Raw genomic sequence first — 22,219 nt, 5'->3', positions numbered from 1 at the left:
AGGTTTCAACCTTTAGGCAGTGTGCAGATACTCCAAGTTCTTGTGATCAATATACACCACCACGGGATGTATTGTGCCCTCAAGCAGGTGTCTCCATTCTTCAAGAGAGGTCTTTATGGCAAATAGTTCTCACTCTCCCACATCGTAATTTATTTCCGCACTGTTGAGTTTGCCTAAAATAAAGACTATAGGATGTAAGAGGTTTTACTCTCTCCCGTCTTTTGAGAGAGGACTGCACCGATGGCTACCTCGGAGGCATCGGTTTCAAGGTAGAATGGAGATGAGGTACTCAGTTGTGCCAGAGTAAAGAGAGATTTGAGGTGAAGAAAGGCTTTTTGTGCGGCAGTATTCCATTCGAAGGGTGTGTGATTCTTGGTACGCACAGTAATAGGAGCATAGATAGAGGAGAAGTTCCTGATAAATCTCTGGTAGAAGTTGGCAAAGCCAATAAATTGCTCAACCATACTTTATTTTGTGGTATAGGCCACTCGAAAATGGCTTTAATCTTTTTTGGATTCATCTCTACTTGTCCAGGTGAAAGAACATAGCCAAGGAATTCAATGGATGAAACCTCAAACGTACTTTTCTAACGTTTAGCGTATAATTTGTGGAATTGGAGATGCTGTAGGGCAATTTTCACATTTTATTAATGTTCTGGAAGTGTTTTAGAGAATATCAATATGTTGTCCAGATAAACGACCAGGAATGTATCGAGAAGGTCTCTGAAGATGACGTTGATAAAACACTGGAACGTGGCAGTGCCATTGCAAAGCCCAAATGGCATTACAAGATACTCTAAATGTCCATATCCGGAACAAAAGGCTGTCTTCCATTCATGCCCTTTCTTAACATGAATGAGGTTATAAGCAACCCTAAGGTCAATCTTGGTGAAGACCTGAGCATCTTTCACCCTATCCAGTAGCTCAGAAATAAGAGGAAGTGGTTAGCAGTTCTTGACTGTGATATTGTTAAGGGCACCATAATCCACACAAGGCTGAAGACCACCATCCTTCTTACCCATGAAAAAGATGCCTCCACCCACTGGTGATGTAGAAGGGCATATGAACCCTTTGGCAAAACTTCCCTCACTGTATTCTTTTAACACCTTAGTTTCAGGCTCAGAAAGGTTATAAAGCCGGCCATGAGGAAGTGGGGCCCCCAGAAGGAGATCGATTTTGCAGTCATATGCCCTATGTGGTGGTAATACATCAGCTCCCTTCTTCTCAAAGACATCAGAAAAGTTGTGGTATTTAAGGGGTAGAGATGTTTTGGTAGTAGCAACCAAGAGAGTAGTGGGGTTGACATTAGGAAGTAGACAATCAGATGAATAGTGAAGAGACTTAAATGATAGTTGTCCAGTGGTCCAGTTGATCTGTGGGTTATGTTTGCATAGCCACGTAATACCAAAGATGACGGGAAATAGAGGTGACAGAACAATATCCCAGATGATAACCTCCTGATGCCGGGTTCCAATATGGAGTACCACTGGATATGATTCCTGGGTAACTGGGCTGGTCTTTAAAGTACTGCCATCCACCATATGAAGTATGGAAGGTTGTTTCTTTTGTCAGATAGGAATGCGTAATTGGAAGGCTAGGTTGACATCCATAAAACAGCTGCTGGCAGCAGAATCTATGATAGCAGAAAGTTCAATGACGTTCTCGTTCAGCTGCAGGAAAGCAAAAATGACAAGGTAAGAAGAGGAATTGTAAATGGGCAATTTAAGACAAGTAGCCTGCTAACATAACTGTTATTTGTCTAATGGGACAGTCTTTTAGAACATGACCAGGCCTAGCACAGTATAGGCAAAGATGGAGATTCCTTCTTCTGGCTCTTTCTACAGCAGATAGAGAGAACCAGCCCCATCTGCATAGGTTCCACTATATCAGTAGTTTCAGCAGCGGGTGATATCACTGGAACAGGAGGAGGATAGTAGTCTGACCGTCTAGGCAATGATAGTGTGACATTCTGTCTCTTCTGCCTTCTCTCACGAAAGCAGCGATCCAATTGAGTCACTGATACAATTAATTCTTCCAGAGTAATAGGAACCCCGATCTGGGCAAGTTCATATTTCAGTTAGTCAGAAAGACTGATGCAGGACTGGTCAATGAGAGCCACATCGTTTAGTGCTGTGTCAGAGGCCACTTCCCTGAACTCAGTAATGTAGTCCTCCATTGGTCTCCTCCCCTGCTGCAAGGATTGTAGACAGTGGCTGAGCATAGAGGATCATCATAGATGACATTCATAGCAGTAACGAATGATTCCCAGGTAGTGAGAGCCGGATTGTCAGTGTGCAGAAGTTGATATGCCCATGTCTGAGGAGGGCCATTGAGTAATGAAATCGCAGTACGCACCTTAATATAATCGGTGGCATAGGTGCGGGGTTTCAAGGAATATAATAATTCACAGGAAGTGATAAAAGCTTGGTAGTTCTTGCGATCACCAGTGAATTTTCCTATGTAAGGCAATTGCTGGTTCACTAGTCAGAACCTCATACCTATGAGGTGGGGCTGGGGAAGGAGCAGCAGTGGTGCATTGTTCCTGAATTCTCACTTGCTGCAACAGTGACAGGTTTGTAAGTCCTGGAGAGTTTGCGTTATAGTCGCCAGCTTTTGCGAAAGGGACGCTATACTATCAGATGCTGTTGCGGGTTCCATGACAGATGAGTTATTATGTCAGGGAGCAGGACTTCCCTGTGTGCAGGAGGTAAAAGCCTATGGCAAGGAGCAAGCAAATCCAAGGCAAGGTACAGATAGGGAAGATCAAAAAAGGCGTAGTCAGAATAATATGGGTCAGTCCAGGCAGCAAGTATCATACACGAGACTGAGGCCAAGGATCAAAACCAGGAAATCCAATAGCAGGGAAAAGGGAACAGGAAAAGAAGAAAATACAAAGCTTAGTTATGCAGATAAACTGGCAGAATAACTCAGCAACAAGCCATGATTCAGACCGGAATTTAAACCTAACAGGGCCCAGGAACGCCTCCTGTATCCAAGACAATGACAGCATCAGTGCTGACTCTTAAATAACTCCACATGCGTGAGCACAATGTTATTTATATGAAACACAATAACTAACTCCCTCTAGCTGTGAAAAACTGTTCAAATAAGAGGCGGCCTTCAAGGGCTTAGAAATTAGCATATGAACCTACCTAGGTTTAGCTTTCAACTAAGAATATCAAGAGAACAAAGAAAATTTGATGATAAAAATAAATTAGATTTTTTTTTTGTAAATGACATGCCCTATCTGAATCCTGAACGTTTAATTTGGACTTTACTATCCCTTTAACGAAAACATTTTACTAGTCAAGGAACCTGCAATTGATTGAGTGTATTACGGAACTGGGAGGTCACAGATAAAGAGATTATTTCCTCATTGCCTTGCTACACCTCTAAAATGCAGCATTTGTGCTTGAAGGCTGGAGAAATGATGGATCACATACTACATTACATCTATATTTTGATAATTAATTTATCTGGCATTACCAGATAACTCTATTACATACAGCAAGAATAAATGAGACAGCTTTAATAGATAATAACAGTTTTAGGAAATAGGATATAGGGTTGCCACACAGTTGGTATTTTACCAACATGGGATCAGATTACAAGTGCTGCACTAAACTTTTATTGTGGGTGGGTTAGCGCTTGTATTACAAGTTGAAAGTAAATTGTTTGTGCACAAGTAAAAACTCTATGCACGCTAATCCCTAAGGTAGCCATGAATATGTTACATTCTAATGTTCTTCACATAGAAGAAAATTTTCTTTTTATTTTTAAATATATATTTCTATATATACAATATATGATTAATTTTTTTGTAAAATATATATGTATATGAATATATTCAGGTATAGATGTATACAGATATATATAGAAACATATATTTAAAAATACTAAGAACATTTTCTTTTAAGTTAAAGGGATACTGAACCCAATTTTTTTTCTTTCGTGATTCAGATAGAGCATGCAATTTTAAGCAACTTTCTAATTTACTCCTTTTATCATTTTTTCTTTGTTCTCTTGCTATCTTTATTTGAAAAAGAAGGCATCTAAGCTTTTTTTTGGTTCAGGACTCTAGACAACACTTTTTTTTTTGGTGGATGAATTTATCCACCAATCAGCAAGGACAACCCAGGTTGTTCCCCAAAAATGGGCCGGCATCTAAACTTACATTCTTGCATTTCAAATAACGATACCAAGAGAATGAAGAAAATTAGATAATAGAGTAAATAAAAAAATAAAAAAAAGTTGCTTAAAATTTCATGCTCTATCTGAATCACGAAAGAAAACATTTGGGTTCAGAGTCCATTTAAATGTAAAATATTTACACGAAAAACAATGTAAAACACATCGTTAAATATTATTTTTCTAGTTTTAAGGTATTTGAGTGGAATGGGCTCCAAAGTATATATATATATATATATATATATATATATATATATATATATATATATATATATAAATCCACAAAATGTCAAATATGGCAACAGCACTGTTACCTTGAAAACATTTGTCTTTGCACTTGGAAGTGTAAAAAATTAAGGTGCTGGACTTACCTTGTTTGTTAGAGAGAGAGAGAAAGAAAGAAAGAAAGAAAGAAAGAAAAAGAGAGAAAGAAAGAAAGAAAGAAAGAGAGAGAAAGAAAGAAAGAAAGAAAGAAAGAGAAAAAGAGATAAAAAGAGAGAGAGAAAGAGAGACTCACAGGAACGAACAGCTGGCTCAATACCATTGTTAGCTTGTTCTATGGCGATTTACCACCTGGGCGCAGCTTTTTAGCCCAGTAATGCTTTTCACAGAGTAGAACTTTCCAGTAGTATATCAGTCTGATCCCACCTATTACGGTCAGTCCAGCGCCGGAATACCAGGTAATTCCTCTCTGAACAAGGAATACAGCAACCCCAGACGATCGTTTCAGCCTTCATTGGGCCTCATCAGTGAGGTGTAGCCATATTCCTCTAAGCACACTGAGCAAGGAGTCCACCACGTCTGGTTGCCCCTTTTCCCATAGGGAGACTAAATACATAAAGAGAGAAGTGCACTCACAGGCGGGATCAGACTGATATACTACAGGAAAGTTCTACTCTGTGAAAAGCATTACTGGGCTAAAAGAAGTTGCACCCAGGTGGTAAATCGCCATAGAACAGGCTAACAATGGTATTGAGCTGGTTGCTCGTTCCTATGAGTGCACTTCTCTCAGTATGCATGTATATATATATATATATATATATATATATATATATATATATATGTGTGTGTGTATGTATTTTTACCCATACACATATTTAGACATACATATATATGTATACTGTATATATATATATATATATATATATATATATATATTACAGCCCATTCCAGTCAAATATCTTGCCATATATCTTTTAAACCTTATAAAAAAATAATAATATATATATATATATAAAAATATTTTTTATCAGAAACTGTATATATAAGTGTAACACTTTATTTTAATGTATTTTTGTCGTGTTTGGCACATATATATTTTTTTTTTAACCATGTAGATAAGGTCTTCACTCATGCTAACCCAACATGCAAATTTTGTTTTGCATTTGAGCGCTCCGTTTTACTTTTAATTTGTAATACACGTACAAGTTAAAGTGGTCGCAATATTGCTTATCCCGTGCCGTGCTAACGACAGAGAGACACTTGTAATCTAGCTTTTGGACAGTATTTTTAAGTTTCAGTCAAATTTGGAAAAATATAGAAATAAAGGCCCTATCATGGTAAACTTATTCCCAGTGTATTGGGATCTAATTATAAAAAAATGATCAAATAAAATCAGTCCTAGCAGATTTAGTTCCAGAGTTATTATGTATAATTATTTATGGAAATGTATGCTAATTAGCATGGCCGGTATTTCTTTCAAGAAAGGTGGCAATTCTTTGACAATGATATTTATTTATGTTTAAATATTTTTTATTAAGTTTTTTTCAATAATGAAAACAACAACAGGTAAACTGTTACATAAAGTAAATAAGTCAAAGCCCCCCTAAGTGGGGGTTAGTTGGTATCATAAGTTCATAATAATGTCTCTTAATATGGCAAAAGAAAAAAAAGAAAAAAAGGAAAAAAATAGAACAGAAAAGGGAAGGGTATTGCCCTAAAGTTTCAAAAAGGAAACTGAAAAACACACGGGCAAAATAAGCCATATACATATAAAAGTAAAAAAATAAAAATAAACAGGGGAGAAAAAACAAATTTTGTACCCACATCTAAGTTATATACATCACTTTCATATATCTGACTTTACGAATAGTTCTAAGAATTGTTGTATAGAAGCTACTGGGCCCCTCTCGAGCCATCACACCGCTGTTATTGCATATGTTGTCCCATATTTCAACATCTAAGTCTAGCATCTACACTGTATAGTGTTTAAGTGGTATTTGTGTTATTCAGGACCCAATGGAACTACACCTTCTCGAATGACTCTCTGGTGATCATGATCCATGCGGCCGATTCATACATTCTAAATGTGTTATTTATTTTGTTTCTCACCTCCATCTATGATGGTACCCCCATTTTCCAGTGGTATGCTATTGCTGTTCTAGTGATCGTGCACAGTATTCTGATAAAAGTGTTAACTTTTTTTATTTTTATTCTTTTATTATATTTTTTAAGACCTGTGTGCAATGGGGCTTGAGAAATACTTATTTCTATCTCCTCCTCTAGGATCGAGCTAAGTAAAGTAAAGTGGAGAGGAAGTGCCAGATCTGTTTTACCCCTTCACAATCCCACCACATATGTTTGAAGGTGCCTATGTTTCCACATCCTCTGTAACATAGGTTGGATGCAGCTTGTGACATATGGGAGGTTATGTTTGGTGTGAGATACCAGCAAAATGCAATTTTGAGGGTATTTTCACGTAAATCTGCACTGATCAACCCTTTTCCAATGGAGCTAAATATATTCTCCCATGTATGTTTGTCATAAGTGATGTTAATGTCATCCTCCCACCTACGCATCAGGGTTGTCTTAGGGGCATTGTTGTCTCTCTGTATAGCTATATATAGGATAGAGATTATATGCTTAGGTCTAGATGTTTGTGAGTACATGCCTTCCAGTGTCGTAGGGGAAGAGGTCCCAGCGTCACCTAAATATTTTCGAATGGAGGTAGACATCTGTAAGTACTGAAACCACCTTATTTCCATCGGAGTCAGTTTGTCTTGGATCTGAGTGTAGGTCATAAGTGTGTTGTTGAGTAAAGCGTCTGCCACTCTATACAGCTTTTTATTGGCCCACTTGTCTATAGTGGTGTGAAGCTCTTGGGGCATAATTTTCCTAAGTGGAATCATCACTGATCTCGGAGGTAGAATAGTGTGGTGATCTGTTATCCATTTTTTAACTTGTCTGGTTGATGCATTAATTGGATATCTATATATATAGGTGTATTACCTGTTTGGTCATTCCATAGCATGTCGTCTGCTTGTGGTAGTCCCTCTATCCCCGCCTCTAATCTGGGCCAGACAATATCTCTCTGTCTTCTCCCCATTAGTATTGTTTGTGACATTCTGGCTGCCTTATAGTAGTCAATCAAGTTTGGGACACCCACCCCTCCCAGAGTTTTATGCTGTGTCAGAACCAGTGAAGGGATTCTCACTTTTTTGCTACCTCTAACATAAGCTATTAGTTCCTTTTGTAATGTGGACAATTCTAGGGTCGGGATTGGTATAGGTAGTGTGCGAAATAGATAGAGCAAACACGGGAAAACATTCATTTTGATTGCGGAAAGTCGGCCATACCAAGAAAAAGTGTATCTCCTCCAACTCTGGAGGGCCTTTCTTATAGTTTTATATAACAGTGTGTAGTTATATTTATACAGTTGGTGATACTGAGCTGTCAGCTGGATCCCCAGATATCTAAGAGAATGTTTCACACATTTAAACTCAAAGTTAAGCTCTATGGTTTTCTTCGTATGGGGGGTAAAGCTATTGATAGCGCCTCACATTTCTCGAGATTGATTTTATATCCCGATATCTGTGAAAACCTATCAAGAAGGTTGTATAAATTCGGGAGAGACAGCAGGGGCTTTGTAACGGTAACCAAAATATCATCCACAAAGAGGGTGAGTTTGTATTCATGGTTAGCTATTGTGGCGCCAGTAATGTCTGGAGATAGTCTTATTCTGGCTGCTAGGGGCTCTATGCAGATTGCAAATATAAGGGGAGAAAGAGGGCATCCCTGTCTTGTCCCATTCCTTATGGGGAATAGTTTAGACCTATAGCCTGCATATACCACCTGTGCAGTGGGGTTAGAATAGATTGCCTGGATTGCTTTAATAAAGGGACCATCAAAACCCATGTGTCGCAGTACCATCATCATGTAACCCCAATCTACTCTATCAAACGCCTTCTCCGTATCCAAAGATAGGAGCAGAGAAGGCGTTTCCTTTCTTCCAAGATGATCTATGATATTTATCATTCTTCTTATCTTATCCGGGCCTCCCTGTTTGCCACAAAGCCCACCTGGTCCGGGTGGATAAGTGATGGTAGTATTGTTTTTAAGCAGTTGGCCAATATCTTGGTAAAGATCTTTAGATCTTGATTTATAAACAATATAGGGCGATAGCTGGCGCATAGTTTAAGATTTTTCCCTGCCTTGGGAATGACCACAATCTTAGCTCCCAGTAATTCCTCGGGTAATTCCCGGCCCTCTAAGAAGTGATTACAAAATTTTGTGAGATGGGTCAATAGTGTTGTACGGAATAGTTTATAATAATCTCCCGGGAATCCATCCGGCCCCACTGCCTTTCCCCCTTTCAACTCTTTTATAACCTGTATGACCTCTATTGGAGATATGGGGGCATTTAAGGTATTTTTGTCCTCATCCGAGATTACTGGAAAATGTGCATCAGTTAGAAAGTTATGTGTGTCCTTTTTAGTAGTTTGTGAGTGTATAGTCTTATGTCCGTCATAAAGTTGGCCGTAGTACCTTGCGAATTCGTCAACTATCTCCTGAGGAGCTGCTGTCGTATCTCCATTGACTTGCTGTATAATAGGAATAGCCATAGTCCTATTTCTCTCCTGTATTTTATGCGCCAGATACCTGTCTGGTTTATTGGCAAATATGAAGTATTGTACTTTTAATTTATGTAGTGTTTTAGTTGCATTAGTAGACAATAAGTTAGTCAATGTGGTTCTTTTTGACTGCAAAGTTCTCAAGGTAGTCTCATTGTGTGTAAGTCTGTGTGATTTCTCTAAATTGGCTATCTCTTGGTGGAGTGTAGATATCTGTTTTCGAAGTTGTCTAGTATGTGCCGCTTTCCCTTGCATTAGTATTCCCCTTAAATATGCTTTATGTGCTGCCCATGTATATAAAGGATTGGAGGTGGTATCTATATTTATGTCCCAGTACTCTTTAAGATATTTTAAGATATGGTCCTGTGCTAGGGGCTGCTTAAAGTATTGCGGGTCATAGGACCACGATTTTTCTCGTTTATTATCTTGTACCCCATCTAATAATAACGACAGTATGGAGTGGTCGGACCAAACGCAGGGGTGAATCTCAGATGAGAGTAAGATTGGGTGAATATAAATATAATCAATTCTTGTGTAAGATTTATGTGCAGCAGAGTAGTAGGTGGTGTCGTTTGTAGTACCATATAAGGCCTGCCAGGTATCTATAAGAGTGTGGGACGCAAGGTGTTCCTGAATGTGTTTAATATCTCAATTGTGTTGTTGTTTCTTATGTGATAAGGTCTCCTAGTTGGATGTCGGAATCAGAGATAGGTTAATATTAAAATCTCCAGCTACTATGATCCTATTCTGGGACCACTGAGTTAGAAGATGCGATATATGGGCAAAGAATTCCGTGTGTTTTGTATTGGGTGCGTATATATTGCAGAGTACTATGTCTGTGTTGTCAATTTGGCCTTTAACTATTAAATATCTCCCTTCCTCATCTGTGGTTGTGGATTCAAATGCAAAATTAAGGGCAGAGTGAATCAAGATGGAGACTCCTCTTTTTTTAGTAGAGGCTGTGGCATGATAGTGTTGAAAGTATCTGAACCAATATTTAGGAACCTGATTATTAAGAAAATGAGTCTCCTGTAGAAAAAGAATATTGGCTTTGATATTTATGTATTGGTTCATTGCCACTCGTCTCTTTACATCCGTATTCAATCCTCTCACATTGTGAGAAATTAACTTATTTTTTGGGGCCATCTAAGTGGGTGATAGGACAAACCATAAATATACTAGGACACAATGTGAGAAAGTGCGTGCACCTGATATCTCTCTGACCGGAGATAACATCTATCCATTCTGCAACTGTTTCAGTAGGGCGTGTGGTGTGCTACAACAATATGTGGCTCTAAAAGAAGGGCATGGTTGGTAGTGTGGGTACAATGACAGAATAGTAAATTAACCATAAAAAATAAACATGATAATTCCCTCGCAAGAGGGCAAGGTAATAAGACAAATAACATTAACATTTTAAATTTAAATAACTGTGCAAGGGCTATATCTATGCAATAGAGAACAAAAACAACAAGCATGGGCCCTGTCCCTTCTACAGGCATATAGTGTCTGCAGTCCATCTTCCTTTCAGCTCCCTGCTTTACACCATTACCTGCAGATATCCTTATTAATAACCTGAAGGTCTACAAAGGGAGTCCCTTATCATAACTACTCAACTTACAGTACCTCTATAACAGGTCTCACAGCGACCACCTGCTCAGTAGAGAGTCACATAAAAGGATACTTCATTTTAAAAAGCTATGCTCCTCCGGCTCTTGTGAACCTCTGCCTTTCATTTCTTTTCCTCCCAGAAGAATTCCCCGAAAGGAGGCTGTGTTTCATTTATTCTTAGGATGTCTTTTGCTGACGGTTTTCCATCTGGGAATGGTGTTTGACTTCAGAGGTGCCTGGCGTTCCAATTGTAGGGCCGAGACCGGCAAGTCAGGCATTTTTGGTGTTTCTAGCCCCAGTCGTTGGCATAGGTCTGGGATGTCGGCTGCTTCCCTGATAGTCACAGTCAAGTTGTCCTTCAATATATATAGAGCGAAAGGGAACCCCCACTTGTATTGAATCTGTTGTTTTCTCAATAGCTGAGTTAGAGGGCGTAAAGAGTTCCATCTTTGGAGAGTCCTAAAGGACAGGTCTTGATAAAATTGAACAACTGACCCCTGGAATTTGAAAGTAGGGGCATTTCTAGCTGCCGAGAGTATCAGCTCTTTATCTTGGAAGAGCAGCATCTTCACTATAACATCTCGCGGCGGAGCCTCCCCCTTAGGTTTAGCTCTCAGAGCTCTGTGGGCTCTTTCCATAGTAAAATCATTGTCTCCTTTATTTCCCGTTATGCTTCTGAAGAGTTGCTGTAGATAAGTAGGTAGATCTTTACCCACAACTGTCTCCGGGATTCCTTTTAGCCTTAGGTTACTTCTTCTACTCCTGTTCTCCAGAACTTCTATCTTGTCTTGTATCTCCGTGAACAGTTGGTGATGTGAGGCTATGGTTTGTGAAAATCCATTCATATCCTCTGTGATTGCTTCGGTATGTTCTTCGATTGCGTCCATTCTGCCTCCTAGTTCTGCGATGTCGGACCTGATCTCTGTTAGACTGGCAGTAACTGCCGTGTGCATGGAATCAATTTTAGTCCATAATTTATCGAAGCTGGTTGAGATGTCTTGCTTTGAGACTAAAGATTGCAGATCCGCCTTAGTCACCGGGGTCTGATCTGTGTTTGATAGTGCAGTCTCTGAATCTGAGTCCATGTCTTCTGGGATCTCAGTATCTGGTTGGTCTATCTGTTTCATTGATTTGGATGACTTGAAGTATGTGTTCAAAGATGTAGACTTACTTCATTTGTCTATAGAGGATTTCCTGGCAGACATCTCGGGAGACCTGTGCAAACCCCCCGGTCCCCTCTGTGAAGTGGTGTCGTAAATCAAGGAGCAGATGTTGATAGGAGTATGATCCGCTCAGTGCAGAAAAGGAAACTTTTGAAATTCTTAAAGGTTGGGGGGGAGGCTCACACCACGCCGTCTCTATTTATATATGCATGTGTACTGTTGAGGTGGCCCTGGTATAATGTTGGTGCTCTCCTTTCTGTTATGGATAATATATTCCGGGATACAGTTCCCCAGAGACCTCCATGTGACTCATTTTAACAGCCCAGCAAGCTAAAAGTTCAGCATATTTTTAGGTTTCAATTACACTGCTTTTGTGGGAATTCACACTGCTGCAGGCCTATCTCTACTCCCCAGGGACAGTGTCCTCACAGGACGATCACGGAAAAAGGGCTTCAGTATATGACCCACCACCTCAAAGGGTGGCAGGAAAAGGGAGGGGAGAGAGTAGTACCGTAGTATAATTAAGTTATTGCAGCTCAGATGAGATTCCTAGGGCTTGGGATGCTTTATATTAGATTCAATGGGTAAAGCAATGCGGGGGTTTAGCAATCCTTATATCATACAGCACTATGATTCAATGACTACAGGTTATTTGTAAAAAACAGTGTAGGCTCTCAGTTCTCTGTAGTATATTTGTGGGCCAATTGAGTGGGTGCAGGCTGCACCGTTTGAAAAAGAGTGTTGTCTTGTATCAGAAGCTGCAAGGAAAGATGGCCACTTTTCTCGCCACTGGCGGTCCTGTGAAAGTATAGTGTTGATCCTGCAATTTATATTTTAAGCCCCAAAAGGGTGATAATTCAGCTGCAAAGTGTCCCAAAGTATAGAGTCAGCTATCTTAATGTGTGCAGCTAATCTTCTTCTGCTACGTTTTGGGAGATAGCCTTTGGGGTGTTTATAACTGATTGCAGTCAGTAAATGTGTCAAATCTCACCCTTAGTAGTCCCATGGGGTCCCTCCCTGCTGTGCGTCTGTTGTCGGATGGGTCACTTGCTTCTTTGTTCCCTTTTTTAGGGCCGGGGGTTCCAGAGTAGGCCGCAGCCGCTGCCTTTCCTAGAAATCTGCTGGTTCTCGTTTTCGGGTATATCGGAAATCAGCAGGGAGCCACTCCAAAGCAACACCGGATGATCACTACTTGTATATCCAACAACCAGAGGGGTTTTTGAGGTAAAATTCCCCTGATGAATGTCCAAAACTGATGTTATTTGTCACTCTATGCGGAGCTACATGCAAGTCCAATGATATTTATTTAAAGGGACATGAATGTTAAAATGCAGCTTAAACCCTTTCACTGCTGAGATATTAAACACCCCTGCAGATCTTCGAACAGTCCCTGTTTGAGAGACACAGTCCCCAAGTCTGAGCTCTGTCCCTCTCAGTCAGTCATATGTTTTGATCAGACAGTCATATGTTCTCCCATAAGCTGCACAAACACACCCATGATCCTGCCTACTATCCCAGCCTTGACCCTGCCTCCTCCCACAAAATGGCAACAGCCCAATTCAACCTCCTGAGCCCCTAATACTTAACCACAAATGTTCGAAAATATGCCCCTGTGCTGAGCTGGTTTTTAGTTTTTAGATGTTGCTCACATTTAAAATGACATTGTACACTAGATTTTTCTTTGCATAAATGTTTTGTAGATGATCCATTTATATAGCTCATCTGGGAGTGTGTTTGTAACACTGTATAGTTTTGCTTATTTTTTAATAACATTGTAATGATTTTCAGACTCCAAACCAAGCCCCAAAGTATCAAATAAAGACCCAGGTCTACTGATTCCTGCTGCTATTGTGTAATCTGTCTTTTCATATGCAGGGGATGAGAGAAGGGGGAATGTCTGCTCTTTCTGTTTTCCCAGCCCCTTTCAGTGGGTGTCCCAGCCTAACGTCATGAACAGTACTAAATTGGGAGCTTCTAAGTAAGTTTTTAAAAGGTTTTATATTTAAATATATTTTATATATTACATGCAGTTATGAAAATTGGTGTGTACTGTCCCTTTAATTACTTCTGCAAATTATTTTTCAATGAGAAATACACACATTTTTCTTCCCACTAAACCCAGCAGATTCAAAGTATCTCATTATTTTATGTATATTGATTACATGTGAGAATCGACAACAAAAAGTGTGAAAAAATACATTAAAATTAATATTTTAATACATAATGTTGAAAACAATAGGATGTGAGGTTATTTTCTAAACTCTATAGTCAAAACATTTGTGGATCTTTAACCTTTCTAAACTAGGCAGAAATAGAAATTAATTTATGGTGTTTTTCTATAGCAAAATTAAAAGGAAAAGGAAAAAAAAATCACATTTTTTTTGCATTTCAGTAGCTATAAAAAGTTAAATAAATATTTATGCTGCCTCCTGTATGCCAGGGGGCTAATCCTAAACCATAAAGGGGTTTTGGAGCATTCTTGCACTTTTGATGTTAATGTAAGGGCTCATCCTGTACACATATACACCTAGTCAATTTCATTTCCAGCTAGGGACACAGGGGCATATTTAACAATGTGCGAGCGGACATGATACGAAGTAGCGTATCATGTCTGCTGCCCATCGCCGCACATCGATAAATGCCATCAGCAAACACTGTCAGCATTTATCATTGCACCAGCAGTTCTTGTGAACTGCTGGTGCAATGCTGCCCCCTGCAGATTCGCGGCCAATCAGAGCAGGCGGACACTTTATGGAGCAGTGATCTTTAGAAACAAGGGGCCTCAAGCTCCATAAGGAACTTGATAAATATGCCCCACACTGTCAGCTAGACTTGTTAGTTGTTCTCCACAAAAACACTGGACGATCTGTAAGTGGCTGGGCACAATGTTAGGAAGGGCATCACACAATGCACCCCGTAAAAGCTCTACCTTAGCCCAACTCTTGATCCCATGATACATATTGTTCACAACTGAGCAGTAATTTTAACCCTTAGCTGTCAGTCACATTCAAATCAATAATTTTACACCTGACTGCCATTAGCATATGTGAACATGTGTGAGTTGACCACCTTGAATGCCCCTCACTTCTCTCTGCATCATATTTGTAATGCATTTAGGCATAGGAGGCCTTATATATTTAGCTAACACTCAAGGACTTAAAAAAAAAACTGGACTTTTTAGTGTTCAGTAAAATACTGAATTGTCCGGTAAAATACTGAACTGTCCGGTAAAATACTGGACACCAGGCAACCCTATTGTTAGCTCAGTGATCACCTGACTACAATTCCCCCCGTAGTGCCTACATTTAAAAAAAGTGGTCATCCTTCTATAAATAAGGGGATTTAGTTATATTTATTCAGATTTGATCTGTACATAGGGGGTCCCATAAGTCTCTACACAAATAAATACACATGTTATTTATATCAGGTGATCACTATGACCTCAGTGATCATCAGGCTATCCAACAATATTGTGACTTTATTCAAAAAGGGAAACCTGGGCTTTCAAACAAGGAGTCCTGGGTCTTAAATCCTTCTTCTAAGTGAAGCAGCCTTGCTCTTCCAGGTTTCTAGAGCTTGGTGATGTCACCACGCCCTCACATGGTTGTGTTACCAGCAGATTTCCCTGGCAATGCCAAACTGCCTGAAAACCTCCCTAACCCCTATTCTTCTGTTATTGAATCTTCTTCATTCTCATGATATACTAGGTAGGTTTGGGGTCAGGAGAGAACGATTGGGGTTAGCTAGTGATTAATGGCTACAGCTATTTGTTTTGTCATTGGCTCACAAGATGTGTTCAGCTAGGTCCCATTGCATTACAGCATTTTCTTTTTACACTTCCGTGTCATTTTAAATAAGCAGAAAGAACAAGCCACAGAAGGGAAGTGTATCCCTAACAGAGAACTAAGAACAAAAGCTGAGCCAGTCAGCTGAATAATAACATGGAAGTACTTTACAGAAACGGTAGCTTATGAACATCCTCCCATCAAACAATAAAGGATCATAAATCTGCCATAAACATTTTACTTCATGGTTCAATAGACACCTTAAAGGGACATTAAACACTTTGAGATGGTAATATAAAATGATAAATTGTATATATAAAACAACTCTGCAATATATTTTCATTATTTATTTTGTCCTCTTTGCCTGTAATTCCATTCTGAAACTGTGAGCTTTTCAGTTCCTGTTAGAAATGGAAGTGCAGAACACTGTTAAATCCAGCACAACCATTGGCTGCACACTCTAGTGACCTATTTATAAGGGTCTCTAATTGGCCACAGCAGAGAAGGTAACACAAGTTACAACATGGCAGCTCCCAGTGTTTTATAGACACTAAAACTTTACACTTATTTTGTCACTTTTTAAACAACTAATGAAACTTTAAAAAATACATCTACATGTTAGTCATGGACTAATTTTTTCTTTGAATACATCATTCTATCTAGCATGTATTTAGTGTTTAATGTCCCTTTAAGTAATCTGAAAATAAAAAACAAAAAAGGATTCATGGTTATTGTATGCACTCTAATTTATACATTTGCAAGGCCACGTGCATCCATTAGTAGAAATATTTATGTAAAAAGATAAATAAAAGGGGATAATGAGTCTTAATTAAAAAACAAATCTCATTTAGAATTCAATTTTTATAGCCTCTCCACTCCACATCACATTTGTCACATGGAACATATTAGTGCAAATGAAAATTCTGTAATGTGTTAGAGCATTTTATTTTTACACTATTGCTTGCAAAGAGGTAAAATGCATAGTAAAAATCAGCTCCAGAGAAGCAATGCACTAGTGGGATCTAGTTAAACAGATGTGGTAAGCTTATGAGAAGAAGCATATATGTGCAGCCACCAATCACCAGCTAGCTACCAGTAGTGCATTGATGCTCCTGAGCCTACCTAGGTATGCAGGGCTGGATTGGGAATAAAAAGCAGCTGTGGAAACATTTGAAAATCCAGCCTCATTTTCCACTGAAGTTGTAGGATGCACACGCCCCATTTTTTGGATTACTGGGGTATTCCTTCCCCAATATTTTTTTTTAGAATTAAATTATATTATTTTGTAATTGTCATTAATTTTTCATGACACAACAGACTCCATGTTGTTGTTTTTTTAAGCCTACTCGTGGCTCATCTATCTATTTCATTTTCTCAGTCTTGCGACCTCTGCACTAGACTATCTTACCTGACTAGGATGGATGAGATTAGTCTAGATCACTGTATTATATGGGCGATTGTTATGGTCAACCATCCGAAGACTAAGAGGAGGATAATATTTTCCCCTCTTGAAATTCTTATACCATAAAAATGTTAACCCACAATTCCAAACTACGATGAATATATAAAAAATGAACATGTATAGGGGGCGGAGCTATCTGCCGTAGAAAACAGTCGCACTGACCCAGAGCTTCTGTACTAAATGTACTAAATTTATTTTATATAAAGAAATTCACCAAATTTGGAGAAAGTCAAAGAAGCAAAACGGATTCCTAATACCTTTATGACAGATCCCCAACATCAGGAATTGTTTGAGATCTCACTCCGCATTATAGGAGGAGGGGAAGGCAAACCCGAGAGAGACATACCCAGCCATAATACAAACTTTTCTTGGAAACTAATTGTATAGCTCTTCTGGGGACGGCGACACTCCGGAGGGTCGGGGCTCTGCTCCGGAGCCTGAGCTGCATCACAAGAACCAGATTCGGGCAGGACAGCAGGCAGCGGCAGGTGTTGATAATATCCCTGGCAGCACGCCAACAAAGACGGGCCACGAAAAGTAGGGGCAGCACAAGTGAGTAATGACACAATTGTACTTACATAAGGCAGACCGCTCAAGAGCAGCCGACACTCCACTTCACTGGTTTCAAACCTAGCAACACATAGAGACTAGCCAACGCTGCAGCGGGCATGCTCATATAATAAAATCCCCTCCAGTTTAATGCTAGCCGGATATGAGAGAGTCTGAGCTCTAGCGGGCTTAATTTTTGAACAGCAAGTTACAAGAGGGCAACTGCTTTACAGTGTTTTTACAATAATCAAAAGGGCTAACTGAGAGAGGATTTTTTTGTGGGGGAAAAGCACCATTTTAAGCCCCACTCCGCATGAGAAGCTGCGCCACTACCATAGCAGCATTATAGCAGACTGGTACTGCATCAGCTTGGAGCCTTGGCCCTTTACTGTGGCACATCTCACCAGCACCTAACACCCTCTCTCTGCTAACGGTCCTCATTTTAAGCAGTACAGTACAACAAAGATTTGAGAGAATATTTCAACTGAATAGCCTATTTTACAACTATAGACTGGGCCATCGGATAACTTTTCTGCTCTGCTACTGTTGACAGACCCTCCCTCAAAAGTATTAGGGCATCACATCTGCTCTGTTTTTGTTTTGTTTTTTTCTTAACGGGAAAGAGGGAGAAAAGGGAAAAAAAAGAAGAGAAGGAAAGGGAAACAAAAAAAAAGCTTTTCTCCTCCACTAGGAGGCACCAGCACTAGCAGCATCAGAAAGGCTTCTCATTAAGGAGACACCTAAGCACATCAGTTACTGTTGAAGACAAAGAGTGCTAATATGTTTTCTGGAACATAAATCTATTGCCTTACTTTCTTAGACCCAGCAAATATTCACACGCTCTCCCCCCCCCCCTTTCCTGCTGCCCACAGTGACAGTGGGTCATTAAAAATTACACGCATTACTCCTATCACATGATATACTTCTATACATAAATGTAATATTCTTGACATAATAAAACAAATGTCAGATTGTTGTTATATAGGCACCATATAGCCCTGTTTCATCCTTGACTACTTTTAACAGAGTGAAAATAATTATCCATAGTATGACCTGGAGAAGACACTCAAAGCAGTGAGTCACTTTGTCTCACAGTGTGACTTGACTAGACAACAGAAACCACTAAACTGGTACATGGTCTAGAAAATAAAAGAGGGTTGATCACCTCACCAACAGTACCACCCCCTTTAAATTGTAGCTGGCCAGCCCCAGCTACTGCTGCCCACCAGGATATCTCCTGGTGTCCTGATAGGGAAATCCAGCCTTGTAGTTATGTTTTTCTACGGCATGTGCCAAGAGGACAAAGTACATTTGATAACAGAAGTAAATAGAAAAGTCTCTACCTGCACCATGAAAGTTTAATTTTGACATACATGTCCCTGTAAAGAATTAATCTTCTGTACCCCAGAAAAGCCAATCCCATTTCTCATGTAAAAAAGAAAGTATATCCTCTTTGAATTCTATGGTTTTACGTATAAAGGACATAATAACAATCATCTGGTCCTTAGCAGGTTTAAAATGAAATACAACATCAGATAAACAACAACACATTGTAGTGAAGTAATAAAGAGTATATGGAATGTGGTGAAATTAAAATGTCTGGCATTTTACAGCCCCCCTTGGAGATATTCGGTAGTCTACAGAAGAATGTGCTTTGATTAATGGTACGACTGGACCGGCAGGGGTTGTGTGAGGGGGGCAGTTTGGCACACAGTTTGTTTGTCGGCTGTCTGAATTTTTTTTTTCATCTTCCCTATGAACAATGGTTACCTTTTAGGGTGGGCTCTCCTATTAACATTTGATCTCTACAGGAACATTTTTTACTTCTCATGTGGCACTGAAAATTTGCATATCTGCTTATGACTTTTTCATTAGTGTTTGCTGCTATGATTCCACATTAGTGCAATTTTAGTTTCTCTGAACAACAACACATGACACACCATGTCATGGGAGGCTAATCTCTACACTAAAGCTAAAATTAACCCCTTCACTGCTGGGCATAATACAAGTGTGATGCGCAACTGCAATTAGCGTCCTTCTAATTACCAAAAAGCAAGGCCAAATTCATATATGTCTGCTATTTCTGAACAAAGGGGATCCCAGAGAAGCATGTACAACCATTTGTGCCATAATTGCACAAGCTGTTTGTAAATAATTTCAGTGAGAAACCTAAAGTTTGTGAAAAAGTTAACAATTTTTTTTTATTTGATCGCATTAGGTGGTGAAATGGTGGCATGAAATATACCAAAATTGGCCTAGATCAATACTTTGGGTTGTCTACTAAAAAATATATATATACATGTGAAGGGTTATTCAGGGATTCCTGACAGATATCAGTGTTACAATGTAACTAGCGCTAATTTTGACAATAAATGGTTTGGAAATAGAAAGTGCTACTTGTACTTATTGCCCTATAACTGGCAAAAAAAGCAAAGAACATGTAAACATTGTGTATTTCTAAACTCAGGACAAAATTTAGAAACTATTTAGCATGGAAGTTTTTTAGTGGTTGTAGATGCGTAAGAGATTTTGGGGGTCAAAGTTAGAAAAAGTATGTTTTTTTCAATTTTTTCATCATATTTTATAATCTTTTTATAGTAAATTACATGATATGATAAAAATAATGGTATCTTTAGAAAGTCCATTAAATGGCAAGAAAAACGGTATATAATATGTGTGGGTACAGTAAATGAGTAAGAGGAAAATTACAGCTAAATACAAACACAGCAGAAATGTAAAAATAGCCCTGGTCCTTAACGGTAAGAAAACTGAAAAATGGTCTGGTCACTAAGGGGTTAAGGTCTTTACCTACAGTATCTATACTATAATCGTGTTTGTAATGCGTCCATCGCTGTCGGCAGTTGCACACGCATCCTCAAAGGAATAGTGGCAGCGCGAGGCTGCCAAAAGAAGCTGCATCCAGGTGGATTCCGAAAATGGCAGGGTGGTGAAAGAATCCACCGAAGGTGCCATTTTTCGGAATCCACTGGGATGCAGTGAAGGCAAATGGAGCATTAAAAAAAAAAACTAACCGCCTGCAATAAGTATTTTTAAAAAAAGCTAACCGCCCACAATAAGTATTTAAATAAAACAACTAACCAACTACCTAATAAAATTATTAACCCCTAAATCCGCCAACCCCAACATCGCAAACTACCTAATACATCTATTAACCCCTAAACCGCCATTAACCCACATCGCAATTAACATAAATCTATTAGCCCCTAAACCACCAAACCCCACAACACAAATAACTAATCACTAAGCCCCCTAATCAACTAAATAATCCTAAATTACAATTAAAATAAAAAACCTTACATTACTTTAAAAATAAAAAAACTAAGTTTAAACTAATCTAAAATTACAGAAAATAAAAAAGTCTAACATTACACAAAATAATAAAACACATTATCCAAAATAAAAAAATTAAACCTAATCCCTTTGAAAATAAAAAAGCCCCCCAAAATAGAAACACCCCCTAATCTAAGAATAAACTACCAATCAGCTCTTTTACATTAAAAATATAGTAAGCCCCCCTCTAACATTAAAACCCCCCACCCACCAAACCCCAAAAATAAAAAAAAACTAACACTAATAAACGTAAACTACCCATTGCCCCTAAATGGGAATTTGTATGGGCATTGCCCTTACAACGGCATTTAGCGCTTTTTCATATTGCCCAAAAACCCCTAATTAAAAAAATTAAAAAAAATTTAAAATCATCTTCATCCACAGCGGAGGCGGTGCTGAGCGGAGATGCGGAGCGGTGTTCCCAGATGTGGTTATCCTCGGCGGCAACAGTCCTTGGTGGCGGTACCCAGCGGTGGCGCAGAGGCTCCTCTTCATGCGAACGTCCGCCGCAAACTGAAGGTTAAATGCAAGGTACCCCATATTTATTGGGGTATCCTGCATTCCTTTTGGCTGGTGAACAGTCAATAAAATTTCAGTTGCTCTCATTCTATTGGCTGTTCACCAGCCAATAAGATTTAACTTGCTCTTGGTTTCAGTGTGCGGTGGACGATCACCGCAGAGGAGCACCACAGCCGGGGACTGGCTCCAAGTACCGTTGCCACAGAGGATTGCCGCCGCTGCCGCCGTGGATCACCACATCTGAAAACACTGCTCCGCATCTCCGCTCCACGCTGCCTTCGCTGTGGATGAAGATGATGGACCCGTCTGGAAGAAGACCTTCTCCAATGGACTTCAGGAACCGTGAGTACCTATTTGGGGCTTTAGTGTTAGTTTTTTAATTTTTGGGAAGTTTTTTATTTTTTTAATTAGGATTTTTTGGGCAATGGGAAAAAGAGCTGAATGCCCTTGTAAGGGCAAGGCCCATACAAATGCCCCTTTAGGGGCAAATGGTAGTTTAGGTTTATTAGTGTTAGGTTTTTTTATTTTGGGGGGTTTGGTGGGTGGGGGGTTTTAATATTAGAGGGGGGATTAGTAATTTTGTAGGTAAAAGAGCTGTTTAACTTAGGGCAATGCCCTACAAAAGGCCCTTTTAATTTTTATTTTGGGGTGGCTTTTTTTTAAAAAAAAATTAGATTAGGAATATTTATTTTTTATTTTGCATAATGAAGTTTGTTTTTTTCAGTAATCTTAGCTTTTTATA

The sequence above is a fragment of the Bombina bombina genome, chromosome 2, assembly GCF_027579735.1.
Source record: "Bombina bombina isolate aBomBom1 chromosome 2, aBomBom1.pri, whole genome shotgun sequence".
Lineage (NCBI taxonomy): Eukaryota > Metazoa > Chordata > Amphibia > Anura > Bombinatoridae > Bombina > Bombina bombina.
Note: the sequence above shows the minus strand (reverse complement) of the source record.